We start from the raw sequence: 15419 nt of genomic DNA, 5'->3' as shown, positions 1-15419 counted from the left end.
CCTCAGTCCACAGAAAATAAAGCCCTGATCATCCAGGGACTTAAATATCTCCCATCAATCACTCACCTGCAGCTCTCTGGCCCTGCTGAGTCACAGTATGGAGCAGATAGAGAAGGAGAATCTGAAACTTAGTTTGTGAGACCAAGTCCCATCTCATAGTTCATTATTACACTTAAGATTTTTATTTTACAATCAAAAAACCCCAAAGTGTTAAAATATCTTACAGCAAGGACAAGTGTAGAATCCTGCACTTGGGACAGAAGAATCCCAAGCATTGTTACAGGCTGGGGACCAAATGGTTAAATAGCAGTTCGGCAGAAAAGGACCTGGGGATTACAGTGGATGTGAAACTGGATATGAGTCAACAGTGTGCCCTTGTAGCCAAGAAGGCTAATGGCATATTAGATTGCATTAGGAGGAGCATTGCCAACCGATCTAGAGAAGTGATTATTCCCCTTTATTCATCACTGGTGAGGCCACATCTGGAGTATTATGCCCAGTTCTGGGCCCCCCACTACAGAAAGGATGTGGATGCATTGGAGAGGGTCCAGCGGAGGGCAACCAAAATGATTAGGGGGCTGGAGCATATGACCTATGAGGAGAGGCTGCGGGATTTGGGCTTATTTGGTCTGCTGAAGAGAAGAGTGAGGGGGGATTTGATAGCAACCTTCACCTTCCCAAAGGAAGTTTCTGAAGGTAGGTTCCAAAGAGGATGGAGAGAGGCTGATCTCAGTAGTGACGGATGGCAGAACAAGGAGCAATGGTCTCAAGTTACAGTGGGGGAGGTCTAGTTTAGATATTAGACCTCCCCCACCTATTTCACTAGGAAGGTGGTGAAGTACTGGAATGGGTTACCTAGGGAAGTGGTGGAATCTCCATCCCTAGAGGTTTTTAAGTCTCTGCTTGACAAAGCCCTGGCTGGGATGATTTAGTTGGGATTGGTCCTACTTTGGGCAGGGGGCTGGACTCAAGATGACCTCCTGAGGTCTCTTCCAGCCCTATGAGTCTATTATTCTATGATTCTCATGGCATGGTGCTGAGCATTCACTTATCACCTCATTTCTGCCAGCAGCTAGAAAAGGCGGCGGGGGGGGGGGGGGAGGTATTCATTTCAACTCCTCCTGGATTCACTGGATTTTTCTGTCACAATAAAAACAGAACTCAAGGGTCCATGAGTTCATGCTCTGGTATCTGAATTATACTGTGTCATCTGTGCTTCTGCAAAGTCTTTTCTGCTGTACTCACATGGTTTCTCAATCAAAGGTGTAGACGGGGATGCTATTTTCATGAAAAGACAGCTGAGAAATGTTTCCTGTTAACAGAAACCGGAAAGAGGAAGATAATACAGAGTTCACGTAGTTCATTGGTCATATTCTAGAACACTTTCGGTTAAAATACTCAGAGGAAGTGATTAGGAAAGTCTTTCCATATCTGATCTCCCTTATTCTAGATTTATACTGTTAACTTGAAGGATATGATTCTCATAATCCGACTGTGCATTCTTTCATTTCTCAGATATATTCCTTCACTTCTTGGGCATTAGGGTGATAATCTCATTTGGATACTCATAAAGGTTACCGGGTTTCCCACTAAAAAAACTGAGACAACCATAGAAGAGCTTAAATCTCATCTTTAGTGGTGCTAAATATCTATAGCTACCAAGAGATTGGCAATCATTTTTACTCTCCATGAGTTCTGAAATATATTGTTTCATCTGTGCTACCCCAAATTCTGTAGATTTGAAATTTTTGATAAAAGAACCTAAATCGTAATGAAGTTTTGTGGAGTTTTACACTCCTATAGAAATGTTCACTACAGTATAATGTCTTTTATTATATATTCACATACTGTGCAGGTTTGTGCATCCATACGTGTTCCAAACAATGTCAGTGAATGATATTTCAGCCATGCAGAACCAGATTCAGACAAGAAAATATTGACACTGTGGTCATGTATGTTTCCTCTTCACTTTGGGGTACAGTTAAATGAAGTTTACTTCCTTCCTCAATGAGAAGGAAGGTACACAAAGGCTATGTCTACACTGCAGGCTTCTTGTTCAAGAACTGTTTTGTGCATGAGTTCTTGCGCAAAAGGTCTTGCACAAGAGCGCGTCCACACTGCCATGTGCTTTTGCGCAAAAGATGTGCATTTGCACAAGAGCATCCATGGAAGTGTGGACATTCTCTTGCGTAAGAAAGTTCTGATGGCAATTTTAGCCATAGGGGTTTCTTGCGCAAGAAACCCCTGTTGCCCGTCCACACTGCCTTCTTGCACATGAGCTCTTGCACAAGAGGTCTTATTCCTCACGGGGAGAGGAATAACTCTTGCGCAAGAAGCCTCTTTTCCGACACTTTACTGTAAATTAACTTGAGCAAGAATGCGCGTACAGTGTAGATGCTCTGCAAGTTTTTGCACAAGAATGGCCGTTCTTGCACAAAAAGCCTGCAGTGTAGATGTAGCCACAGTGTCTTGCCTCCCCCAGTTAGAAATTACATTATCTCCATTATATTATAAACCAGAAATAACTTCATTAACTAAACTATGAAAAGGTGTATTTTAAGTAGTCAAAAAGGCAGTCAACAGCACAAAGCAGATTACTAAGAAAACAATACAAAGCATACAATCTAAACAAGATTCATTAAAAAAACAGGTTACAAATAATAACTTCTCATCCTAGTTATTGTTTCAGATTAAGTCCTTCACAGGCCATGTGTTTCTTGGCTTGAGTCCAGCAGTTCTTCCTCCACCTATTCAGTCATAATCCTTTTGTTTCCATGTGTTTTCAAGTATCTCTTTGGGTTGGGAAGGCAGCAGTGAAGCAAGATGAAGACAATAATTTTTCCTTTCCTTTTTTATATAACATTTCCATAAGGCAGGAAGCCTTGTTTGATTCCCACCATCTACACAGTGCTTTTTTGCACAAAAAACACCCTCTTGTGCAAGAGCTGTTCCTTCCTCATTTTTTCAAGAAGAATGGCTCTTGCACAAAAACCTCTTGCACAGAAACGTCTCCTAATTAATTATGCAAATGAATTGCGGCAATATGCTAATCTGTGCTTCATTTGCACAGGCTTTTGCAAAAGAGGGAAGCAGTGTTGACGTAGCCAGAATCTGTGGTGAAGGCTCTTATTTATGATATTTCCTGGTGCATAGAAAACATGAAGGTTTCCATTCAGTTTTAGATGTAAGGAAGTTCAACATGTTCATCCAGAAGCTTTGGTTTTGAAAGTTAAATCTATCCCTCTTCCTTATTTCCTCACTCTCATGCATAGATTGGTTGGCAAAAGTATGTATTTACCTATACTTAGATATTTGACTGGTGGTGTCAGTTTGTGTGAGGATATGTTGACTTGCATTCAGTTTTCTAGCTTCCTTTCTTAGGGTACGTTTACACTAGCCCCCTAGTTCAAACTATGGAGGCTAATGAGGGTGACTGAAATTGTAAATGAAGCACGGGATTTAAATATCCTGCGCTTCATTAGCATGTTTCCGGGCGGTCGCCATTTTGGAAACTGACTAGCCCGGAATAACTGCCCACATCTATATGCGGCAGTGACACAGGAGTTCAAAGTAAACCCCTTAACTCAAATTAGCTGTTAAACCTCATTCCACGAGGATGTAGACGCAGGAAGTTATTCCAGGCTAGTCAGTTTCCAAAAGGGCGACCACCCTGGAACATGCTAATGAAGCGCGGGATATTTAAATCCCGCACTTCACTTGCAATTTCGGTCACCCTCCTTAGCCTCCCTAGTTCGAACTAGGGGGCTAGTGTAGACGTACCCTTATGTATTTAGGACTAATTCTAAACGTGAAGATTCCAAATCTCTATTTGATGCAAATAATTCTTTTTTATGGGATTGGTAATGGATTCAGTAGCTTCAAGGGCTTTCCTTATAGAGGAAAGATTTCTGACGATAGTGTAATCTATTTCAGAGAGTCATCATTATGAAAGCCAAAAATTAATCTTCTTTTTAGGTCTGGTGGGTCTCATGGCAGCCACTACTTCCGTTATTCTATTTGTGCATGTCAAAATGAGGTCCATGAAATGTTGGTGGGCTCGAATTTGCAAACCAAATCTGAACAATGTTCACATGCTAGTCACCACATCACAGAATATTCTAGACCAGCAGTTCTCAAACTATAGGTCAGGACCCCAAAAAGGGTTGCAACCTCATTTTAATGTTGTCACCAGGGCTAGCTGAGACTTGCTGGGGCTCAGGGCCAAAGCCTGAGTAACATTTATATTTGAAAGATGGAGCTTTTAGGCAGAGAGATACGCAAGAGTTCAGGTGCAGAGAAAAATATTCACCAGCAGTGGTGAAAATGCCTGCAAGTGTCATTCATCTAGTGTGAGACTCATCTATCTAGGAAACTCCTGCCCCATCCCAACCACAAGCACTTGCATTATGCAGAACTGTGGATAGGAAATTGAACCAGCTTCTCCTAGTTACCGGAGGCTACTGCAGGGCCAGACTTCTGGTGGCCTCTACTTACCATGCAGCCTGGAAAACTCAACTGTAATTCAATATGTGTTTGAAAGGGGTGTATCTAAATATATACTTGATATCCAAAATCTTCACATTTAATTTTTTGTTGTAGCACAAGTCTCATATCCATTTGCATACAGAAAGTATATATTTTTCTCATACACTTGTTTGCATGTGCCCGTGTGGTTTTGTGTGTGCAGTTTATATTACTAGAGACTAAAGTATAGTCCAGCTGGAGTCCATGGTGCTGCTCTTCGTGATTCATAGAATCACAGTGTAAAGTAATAGAAGCTAGAGCTGGAAAAGTCAGCTAGTCCATCTCCCTGCCAATGCAGGATTATTCGGCAATATTTCTACTAGTGCTTTATTTACCCTAACTATAAATGATCCAAGAGAGATGGGACATAGTTATGTGACCACTGTTTTATTCCTATATATCCCTCTTCTCCATTCCAACTACATTCTTTTGGCTAGCATCATAAGACTGAAGTTAATGCCACTGTGCAATCATTAGAGAAGGAAGGATATGTATTAAAGTACCATGAACCTCCCTTCTTTCATAGCCCAAGTATGTAGTCATTTTAATGGTCCTGACTTCCACATCTAAATCCCAAACTTTATGAGCTTTTATCCTGTGAAGTTTCCTTTCTTGCTAATGAGAGCAGATCAACAAAACACATACTTTTCTCTGTCTCAGTGGAGTTTAGTGTGGCTATCAGTATCTTCAGCCTCTCTAAAGTTACAGCTAGACAAATGCTGCTGGTCCTGGAAAAAACAAAGGAAAGTTGTTGACCTATTGCCCAACAATGTGTGTAAGATCTATAATTGAAACACTGATTTAATGGCAGCTCTAGTAAAAAGTACAGTGGTGTAAGTTCAGAAAGAATACCTTCTATGCCTAGTGTATTGGGGTAGTTTGCTATAGTTTCTGCTGAGTAGTATAAGAAAGGCATGCCTATTGTATATGAAAGTGGAAATTTAGAAAATGCCATTAGAAGTGCACAGAAGAAAAATTAATAGTGAAGATAGCCATGCAAAAGCAGTACCAGTATATATTTCAAGTTGCTGCCTATATAAAACATATCTACCCTTAATTACAACATAGCATAGTCCTATCTCTGTTGTCATTGGCCTAGTAATAACAGCTAATAACCGAGGGACTCTGTTGATGTCATTCCTTGGCACATTGCTGCTGCCTACTCAAATTTTCCTCTCCCTGTTACTCTGTGCAAATGCTACACAAAGAGTGCCCCAACTATAGTGACTCCAACTACAGTGACTAGCCCAAATTTCCTAGCTCCACAATGGTTCAGCACATCAAGGCCACCCATATTCTTAGGGTGAAGCAACCATCTACCAGGAAATGTGGTGATGCACTCAGAAAATACTCCATTGTCTGAAACAGTCCCATGACCAAATGTAAAACAATGAAAGTGTAAAAAAGTTTATCAGTGTTCTTATGCTTTCAGGGTTCAATCCTGCAAGGTCCTGGGTGCTTTGGTCCACTCCCCAAAATACTTCACATGCTTCACTTTAAGCATGTGGGCAGTGCCACTGAAATTACAATATTTACGGTGACAGACATCTGATTGACTAGTGTTCACTGAAACTTGCCAGAGAGATGGCAAGGAAATAAACATATATGAACATTATTAAATGTGGGTGTCTGCCTAGTAAGTCCGATATGCCAAGGTCACATCTGAGATTAGATAAAGTTTAAAGACAGTGTTGATAGTCTTTTTCCCTTCTCAGCCAAATTGGTAGGGCTGCCAGTTTCCAGAGTGTTGCAAATTTCTTTTGAACACGTGTTACTCCACCCAAAGCTCTTCAGCCTTCAAAGAGAGAGATGCTGGTAGGCATCCAAGGAAAACCTATGTTGGAACAGCCTTCAGGCATAGCTAGTGCCAAGTACCAATTCTGGCTGGTGTGTATGTGTGTGTGTATGTAATTTATATAAAATGGAGGGCTGGGAGGACGACAAAATGGTGTCCATCACAGAGCAAAAGGAAAAAATGTTCAGAAAGGAAAAGCAAGATGAGGAAATGAGGATAGACGGGGAAAAATCATAGGAGAGTAGGAATAAGGGAGAGAACAGACAACAAACACTGCTGTACTGGATATATTGAACCATATTAACCTTTATTCCAATGGCATGTATTAAGACATCTACATTATGCATCTATAATGCAGATATGCCCTAAATCCACAATCTAATCCTGCTGGGAATAAATTGGTAGTAATTCCACTGACATCAGTTCATTTACATAAATGTAAACTCTGGAGAAGCTAGGAGAATGATTTTTGCAAAAGCATTATGAATGGATATCAGAAGAGCAAGACTGCATTTAAACATAGCCTGAATATAAGGATCTAGAGAAAAGTATAAAGCAAAAACAATTCCCAGATTATGGGGCTGAGTGAACAGTAGGCTTGAAGATTTTGTCTACAGTAATCAAGATTTTGTCTACTGGTAGGATGCTTTGATGGAGATGGGCGAGATTAAGAACTCTGTGTTAGCCCTGCTGAGTTTGAGACATCCATAGGTCATTCATAGGAATGTGCAGAGATAAGCAGAGATTTTAGTCTGGACAGAAAGAGACATGTCTGGAAGATAGAGAGAAAGAGATGTGAGTTGTCAGCATAGAGTTGAATTTGTGTTTACAGATGAGATTACCCAGAGATAAAGTAGAAAAAAGGAGGGAAATGTAATCAAGGACAGAGCCATGTGCAGCCTGCACAGAAAGTTAGAGGGGAATGAAGAGTATCTTCTAAAGGACACGCCGAAGGAGTGATTAGAGATGCACGGGTCTCCTGCTGAGTCTGTAGACAGATGTTTGTGATCAGTTAAGAGTTAACATGCATATGTTGCATATCAGGCATTTCATGGAGAAATGGGTGTCCCATGAACTGGGAACATGTATGGAGTTTGAATCTCTTAAAGGTTACTTATGGATGAGCATTTATCTCATAGGGAGAATGAACATGAAGGAGAGTTTAAGGGACCACTACTGACCTCCCCCCCACAATATTGTTCTCTCTAGAGAGCATTGGGAAAGCCTCCCCATAAATATCTTAGCTAGAGAAGAACCTGGTTGTTTGCTCCATCTCACATGTATCTCGACTGGATTTTGTTGTGACATTCTTTATACAGCTTTGCCTTTATTGGGGCATTCTCTTTTCATTTACCATCCCCTTACTGAGGTGGGTGGAAAAGGCAAAAGTTTCTAATCTGCTGTATCAATATATATGCTGCAAAGTAATTTTTCCCCCTTATTTCCACCGGATAATGTCATCAGTGTGTTTTGACAGTTCTGGTTCCATAGCTTATTAGTCTTTCTGGCATTAATTGAACATTTCTGTTGTTTCAGTTGAACTGTTCTCACCTATTTGAATGTTCTTGTCAGACTGTAGCATTCAAGGTCAATAAGAGACATAAAGTTGTACCTTGGTAGAGAAGAGTTGCCAGTCTGTTGGAATTTCAGAGCAGACGCCTGGATCTTATGAAAGGTCAGATTTTCATTCTTGGATTATTTGGAGTCAGACTGTGCCAGAGTGTATAAAAGTAGATAGCTCATCTCGGATTTTCATTCTTGAATAGAGATTTGTATTTCAGAGTGCATGTCATGCAAGCAAATCCCAATGATAAATGTGTAATAGTCACCTACTTACAGAGATTATGTTGTTCAATGTGTCAAATGTGGAAGTTATGCCTTAAATGGACAAAAAGCTTATGTTGTGGAAGTCCCATATGTACTAATTGATTCATTGCTTAGATGTATACATTGATTCTAATATTCTCTTTATTATATGTTCACTTAATCAAATTTCACAGGGAAAACGCTCTTATTTGCCTCTTAATTGCAGGTGCTAAGTAAACTCCAAAGTTTGTTTTTTTCAGGCTAATTTACCTTACATTGAGTAAAAATTAACGGAGATGATGGACTGATTGCTGAACTAGTATAATTCTGATGGGATTTGGCATGACAGCTGCTACATACTGTGCTGACAATATATCACTCTATGCCTATTGAAATAAAAAGGGATAGAAAAGGCTTGTCTAATCTTTGTCTATGTGTGGTAGATTCTGCTGTTCATCAAAAAAAAAAAAAAAAAAGTGAATAAATTGGCCAAGCTCCATGGGTTATGAAGGCAGAAGAACTTATCCTCGTATCCTGCCCTTTCTGGTTTGGCAGCTCTTCCTACCATGCTCTGACTGTTAACGGGATTTCCATCCACGCCTACCATGCTTTCCATATCCAGGCATGCACCTCAGTGAAGTTAAAGGCAATGACAATCTGGCTCTTTGGCTCTGACATGCCTCCTAACTATGGCATTCCTCAATCAAAAACACAGCGTGACATGCCTTTCTCGAACTGCCGGCATGCTATGTGCAACATGCCATGAACTATCACAGTCCCACTCCTATTTTGCGTAATCATTTTCCATTCTGTTATGTTCTTTTCTCTCTCAAAAGCTGTCACATAAAATGGATACTTTATCTTTGTAATACATTTTGAATAATTACGTCTAGATTATTTTATGAGAATATTGGGCTATATTCTGCACTGTAGTACATTCACTTTGCAAAGTAGCCTTAAAACAAGTACGCAAGGCAAGCTCACACCAGTGTAAAGGGAGCCTCAAAGGGTATACAGGCAGGCTGTGTCTAGACTGGCCAATTTTCCAGAAAATCAGCCACTTTTCCGGAAAAACTTGCCAGCTGTTTACACTGGCCACTTGAATTTCCGCAAAAGCACTGACGATCTCATGTAAGATTGTCAGTGTTCTTGCGGAAATACTAGGCTGCTCCCCGTTCAGGCAAAAGTCCTTTTACGCAAAACTTTTGCGCAAAAGGGCCAATGTAGACAGCTCAGATTTGTTTTCCACAAAAAAGCCCCAATCGCGAAAATGGCGATCGGGGCTTTTTTGCGGAAAAGCGCGTCTAGATTGGCACGGACGCTTTTCCGCAAAAAGTGCTTTTGCGGAAAAGCATCCGTGCCAATCTAGACGCTCTATTCCGAAAATGCTTTTAACGGAAAACTTTTCCGTTAAAAGCATTTCTAGAAGTAGACGTAGCTGCAGTGTTGTAACTGAGATCTCCCCTCTCCTGGTTGTTGTAAGAGGTGCAACCAGGACTTCTCTGTAAATCATCCAGCCTCCGCTGCCATTTTGACCCCCTGGAAGCTGTTGACAATTGATATAAATTTGATCACAGCAGCCTTTGGTCTGTTTTAATTTATGCTTAGGGACTGGCCTCAGTGTGCAATTGACCCATGATTAGTGGCTACAAGCTACCTTTGCATATCCCTCTCCTCTAATTGCACTGCGCTCATTTGGGGTGCAGCCAAGGGTCAGGGCCAATATCCATATTGTATCAAATCCTGCTCACCTTATTCAAGTGAAAAAAGCCCCATTGTCCTCAGTTGGGTTACTTTGATAAGTTGAGCAGGATTTTGCCTATTGCATCCCACTAAGAGGGAAAGTTGCCTATTGATTCAAAATCCACCAATAAGTGTTTCACATCTATGTACTGTTAACTAGTGCTGACTCTTCTGTTTTGATTTTTCACTTAGATGACAGATATTCAGTAGACTCTTGAAATATATTGTGATCCTAAAATGGGTTCCTCATACTCAGATATACATGTATATATAATGAGAATGTAGCTAAAACCTATCCACACTGACTATACTACACATCATCTTGTTTTTCCGAAATGCAGGGGTGCATGATCTGTGTATTTGTTTGACCTATTGAAACACACTTTTATGGGTGACTGTAGTATTGTAGCAGAGAAGCAGTTTAGCACCAATGCTTGTATTCGTACAGGTTGCTGTTCTACAAACAGGGACTCTCTGGTCTGCCAGACCACGGATGTTCCAGGATCAGAGAGTTGCAGCACTCTGTGGGATGTAGGGGGATCCAGGAGCCCAATGCAACATGGGGTGGGGAGAACCTCGCATGCGGCCCAATGCAATGTGGACAGGGAGGGAGCCAGGAAGCTTCTGTGCTGCTGAGGGAAGGAGGCCAGGATTAGGGATGTAAGCGACTAGTCGACTGTCTGATAAGCAAAAGCCCCCCTTGCTGCCTCTGATATACAGCAGGAGCTGGTGCTAGGGAGAGCTTAAAAGTTGGTTCCCCCCAGCACCATCGCCACAGGGTTTAGGGGAGGCAGGGGGTAGTGATTTAGGAGCACAAATCTCATTAGGAATTTAAAGATGTTACCTTTTATACATTCTGTGTCTCATTTCCCCATATATAAAATGGGTCCATTTATTAATAGTTGTGGTCTCTCCAGATACTGCAGTGATTTAGGATTTGAGGAGGTTTTCATATACCTACATACTTACAAGTTCTTAAAATCACTTGGCAGTGATTCAAACTGAGCTTGTTTTGCTGACCTTTGATATTTTATGTCTTCTGGAAACTGCCCTGTTAGTGCACTGGTGTAAGCACTGGAGAGATTTAACAGAATAAATATTTGCTGCGCACAGTTGTAAATTCTTTAGATATTTACCTTTTTCTTAAGCTTTCAAGGTGTCATGTCTTAAATAATCAATGATGGCTGCTGGGTGACTATCTTAATTTCATTACTTGCAGAAAATGTTTGCTCCCAAGAAAAAGGGGAAGAGGACAAGATGGCTCTTGTGTTGACAATTAACCATAACAAGCTTATGAATCAAAAAGGTCCTTAATTGCCAATATTTAAAGAAAGGATATTTGGGGAGAAGGCCAAAACATTTTAGTATGACAATTTGCAAGTATCCAGTTAAAGATATCACATTCTCTACTTGCTCACTTCATTTCATGATAAAATGCAAAGGCAAAAGGGTGACAATAATACATCAAAACCATACAATGTGAGGCAGTTTACCAACTGTGACTGATTCCACATGACTTTTTCCCCCTAGATTCTACATTTTTCATTCGGTGCTGAAATATTACCATATTCTGTAGTTCACAGTGAACTTTTCTTGTTTTGCAATGGAATCTGGTAAAGTTCATGGGAAAGCTAAAATTGTAAAAGTTGTCTTGTGGTTTGTAGTAATTCTTAAATGGAAGTAATTGCTCATTTAAAAAAGAATGAAATGGAAGAAACCAATTTAGAAGGGGAGTAGGTATAGCTCTCCTTTTTGTACTAAAAATGCATCTCTTATTTCCATAAATGGCTTTGTTATGTGTTCTTTTTCTGTGTGAAGTAGATTAAATGTGCCTCTAAGCAAGACTGCTAACACCACCTGTTTACAATTACTAAACAACTATGAGTTGTTCCAAATGGAATTTGATGATCTCATAAATGTTTCTGTCCCTCAGTAGGTGAGGAAGAAACCATTTCTGAGGGATTAACGCCTGTGCTAAGATTTATGAATTAAAATTGCAGTAGGAGTCAGTTTTATATGCATGTTGTGCTAAAAACAAAAGTGAGATAATAAATTAACTGATGGCATATAACAAAGGGGAAGATGAAACCAGCGATTTCTTTGTGAAACCAAAAACATATATATCTCTTTTTCAATTGTGAGTTTTCAAAGGAACAGACAAGGAATGAGATTCCGTAGAGGCCAGTCTTACAATTACCTGATCTTTCTAGCTCAATATTACGGGGAGTTGATGCTTCTCCTGTGACATTTTCATAATAGAAATCACCAAAGCAGTATACATTGTCAGCAGAAGACCAGATCCCAGCAACGTGTAATGTATGAAGTGATGGTAATAATAATACATTAATATCAGAAGGACAACTATCCTTTGCTAATTAATAAAAGAAATATGAGGAGTCCTAGGTTGAAGCTCTCACATAGTTTGAGTGAGGTATTGCGATGAATTTATATAGCTACATAGTCCCATGTTAAAAATCTTTACAGGCTGCAATTTGACCCACCAACCTGGCTGAACAATGCTTTGATAGCCTCTTACTCATGTTCTCAATCAAACATAGTAGTAGGAAATTTCTGAGGCCAGAGATGAAAAGGTCTGAGCAGCTGTTTTGTTGGGCTCATTTCTGATCTCTGTAAAAAAAAAAAAAGTGAGTACCTTGGAATATTAAGTGTATCTCTGCACTCTATAAGGGCAACATAGCTTACATATAATCCTTTGTTTGTTTTGGCAGATGTGTGGGTGCAAATCTGGCAGTGAACGGGGTTTCTATGTCTTTGTTATTGCCAAATATAATAATCAGGTATCTAGGAAAGTATATGGCTTTCAACTTAGGCATTTTGGGGCTTGCTTCACTAAAGGATTTAGGTGCCTAATTGATACTTTGGATGCCTAAATCCCTCAGGCCCTACTGGTATTCACAAAACCTCTCTTAGCAACTGCCATTCCTTATTTTGCCATCAAAGTTCCCAAGGTACCTATGTTTCTGCTCATACATGCTGCAGCCTCAGTCTAAAGGTATGTGTACACAGCAGGGCTAAAGTCGAATTAAGCTATGTAACTTTAGCTACGTCAATTGCATATATTAAGTCGAAATACCTTAACTTGAGTTTTGGTGCTGTCCACACAGCAGGAAGTCGAAGGAAGAAAACTCTTCCTTTGACTTCCCTTATTCCTCCTAAAATGACTGTTACCATGAGTTGGAGTAAGATATCCTCTAGCTCGCCGTTATTTCAAAATAATGACTTGTAATATAGATGTACACTATGTTATTTCAGAATAACATCAGTTATTCTGAAATTAACACTGCTGTGTAAACGTACCCTAGGTGTCTGGGAGACAAAAACAACAAGGCAATGTGCAAACTGTGGGAAGATGGGCATTGCTATCTCGCCCTGCAAGACCCAATCCAGGATGTATACGGAGAATTCACTTCCTGAATTGGGCCCCAAAAGAAAGCTCACAAAAAACGGATATGGAATGGAACCCTCATCATAGTTTTTAGCCCAATAGTTTTGGTAGTCCCCTTGGATGTGAGAGATTACTCATTCCAGTCTCCCCTTCCCTTGAAGGGGAGAAGGGATTTGAACAGTAATTTGCCACCTTTCTTGTGAGTGCCCACCCCTGTGAGCCATGGGCTAGTCAGATAGCAGGCTTATCTGTTAAAATGGTTCTGCTATCACCCAGTAATGAAAAAGGCATTGGAGCAGGAGGACTGGATCCCAGGTCTTACGCATTCATGCTAAAAGTAAGTGCATGCTTGCTCACTCTGGTATCCCTCTCATTTTCCCAGCTTCTTTCACAGACAGTGTAGGCACCGAATGAAAGAGATGGCTAGCAGCTGAGAATCAGAGAAACAGAGAGTGGCACCTACCTTCAGTCCAGACTTGGGCACCAAAATGCTTGAGATGGGCAGACCTTAGGACATACCCCTGATCTTGGCATAGTCCACTAGCTAACTTAGGCAGGGAGCCACTTGGCTTGCTGGTTTTTGTGAATCTCTCCCCATTCATTGCACAGGGAGGCTAGGCACCTGAGACTTTGTGAATTTAGCCATTTGGGCTCTCTTTATGTCTTTTTTCTGGCTGGCCAAAGCGGTATGAGTTTTCTGGCTCTTTCTTCACTGGTTCTGTCATGGTCTTCATTCTAACAGTGATTAGCATTGCAGAGAAGAATATCTATCCATAACTGTAAGTCTAAATAGAATGTGTGTGAGAAGGAAACACACCCTTCCAACTTTGATCTCCTAGCCAGCAATATCCCTTGGTCACTTACACTGGAACTGTTAGTGTACTTGTCCAAATTAGACTGCTGGCTCCTGGGTTAAGGATCTTGTCTTTCATGTGCCTGTACAGGGAGGCATATATTTATGCTGCACTTTAAATAATGAAAAAGAGAGGCAAAAGATAGAAGTGATATTCTGGTAATCAATCAATGACAGTGCTAATTTTGGGTCCCCTAAGCAAAGTGCAAGTAAAAGGACTTTGCAAGGAAGCTATGTAAGGGCTGATATGAATGGAATTCTCTTCTGCTATCTGGTGGTGATTTATGAAACATAAGTATAGCCGCTGCTATAGATTATAGCCGTCATCACCAACACCAAAGGGGTTTAGGACAGTGGATCCTCATGGCTGCAGATCCAATCTTCTGCACTCCCCCATACTCAGACTCTCCTGTGCACTCTATTGGAGGGTGCCTCGGTTGAGCACTTCTCATTGACATGTAAGGGCCGTGAATTCTTTCTGTGAAGCCTCTTCACAACCTGCCCATCAATCCCCATGCAGCAAAACCATGGCAGTAAGTTCTAATACTCTGTGGACCTTGAGCAACTGTGCAAGATGGGAGCAGCAGGATGTGTCTCATAGTTGTTCTGAAAGCACACAGATGAACAATACATGTGCACATGAGCATCTATTCCTAAACAACTTTCTAATAAAGATCATGCCCGACGTGATCCGTTCACCTCACACAGAAGTGTCAACATTGTAAGAGATACAAATAGATTGGGAGTTGGGACCATTTTTATGGTTTAATTAGGGAGATTTCTCCATTAGTTCCATCTTTTGTGTATATGTGTTTTGGTATTCACATTAATATTTCTGGCAAGACAATTAGGGTTGATGACTGCAGAAAAATACTGGTTTTCCCTTTAGTCAGCTGCTTTTTTCCCCCAAACTGTTCTGATATCCTTCAGTTTTATCTGTTCCCAGTTGGCCGAATATTCACCTTAAACTGTAAAATTCAAGGTCAACAAGAGACATAAAGCTTTGTTTTTGTAGAGAAGAGCCACCAATCTGCTGGAAGTTAAAAGCAGACACGTCCAAAGTTTATAAAAGCAAACAGCTTAGATCAGATTTTCATTCCTGGATTATTCTGAGATCAGACTGTGATAGCTCAGCTCATATTTTCATTTTTGTATTGAGACTTGGATTTCAGTGTGCATGCTGTGTAAGTGAATGCCTGTTGCAAAACTATGGTAGTCAACTAGTTAGAGAAATTATGGGTGCTTTGTGTTGAATTCATGTGATGTTGCTTTCAAGGGCAAAAATCAATCTG

At 40.6% G+C, this 15419-nt stretch overlaps 1 long non-coding RNA gene across 2 annotated transcripts in view; it reads left to right on the top strand.

Moving 5' to 3' along the window:
• Window positions 1–15419, top strand: part of LOC102449488 (uncharacterized) — a 38430-nt gene that overhangs the window by 21968 nt on the left and 1043 nt on the right. The gene's annotated exons all lie outside the window — the stretch shown is intronic.

The sequence above is a fragment of the Pelodiscus sinensis genome, chromosome 2 (genome assembly GCF_049634645.1).
Source record: "Pelodiscus sinensis isolate JC-2024 chromosome 2, ASM4963464v1, whole genome shotgun sequence".
Lineage (NCBI taxonomy): Eukaryota > Metazoa > Chordata > Testudines > Trionychidae > Pelodiscus > Pelodiscus sinensis.
This window is presented reverse-complemented; position numbering and strand designations above follow the sequence as displayed.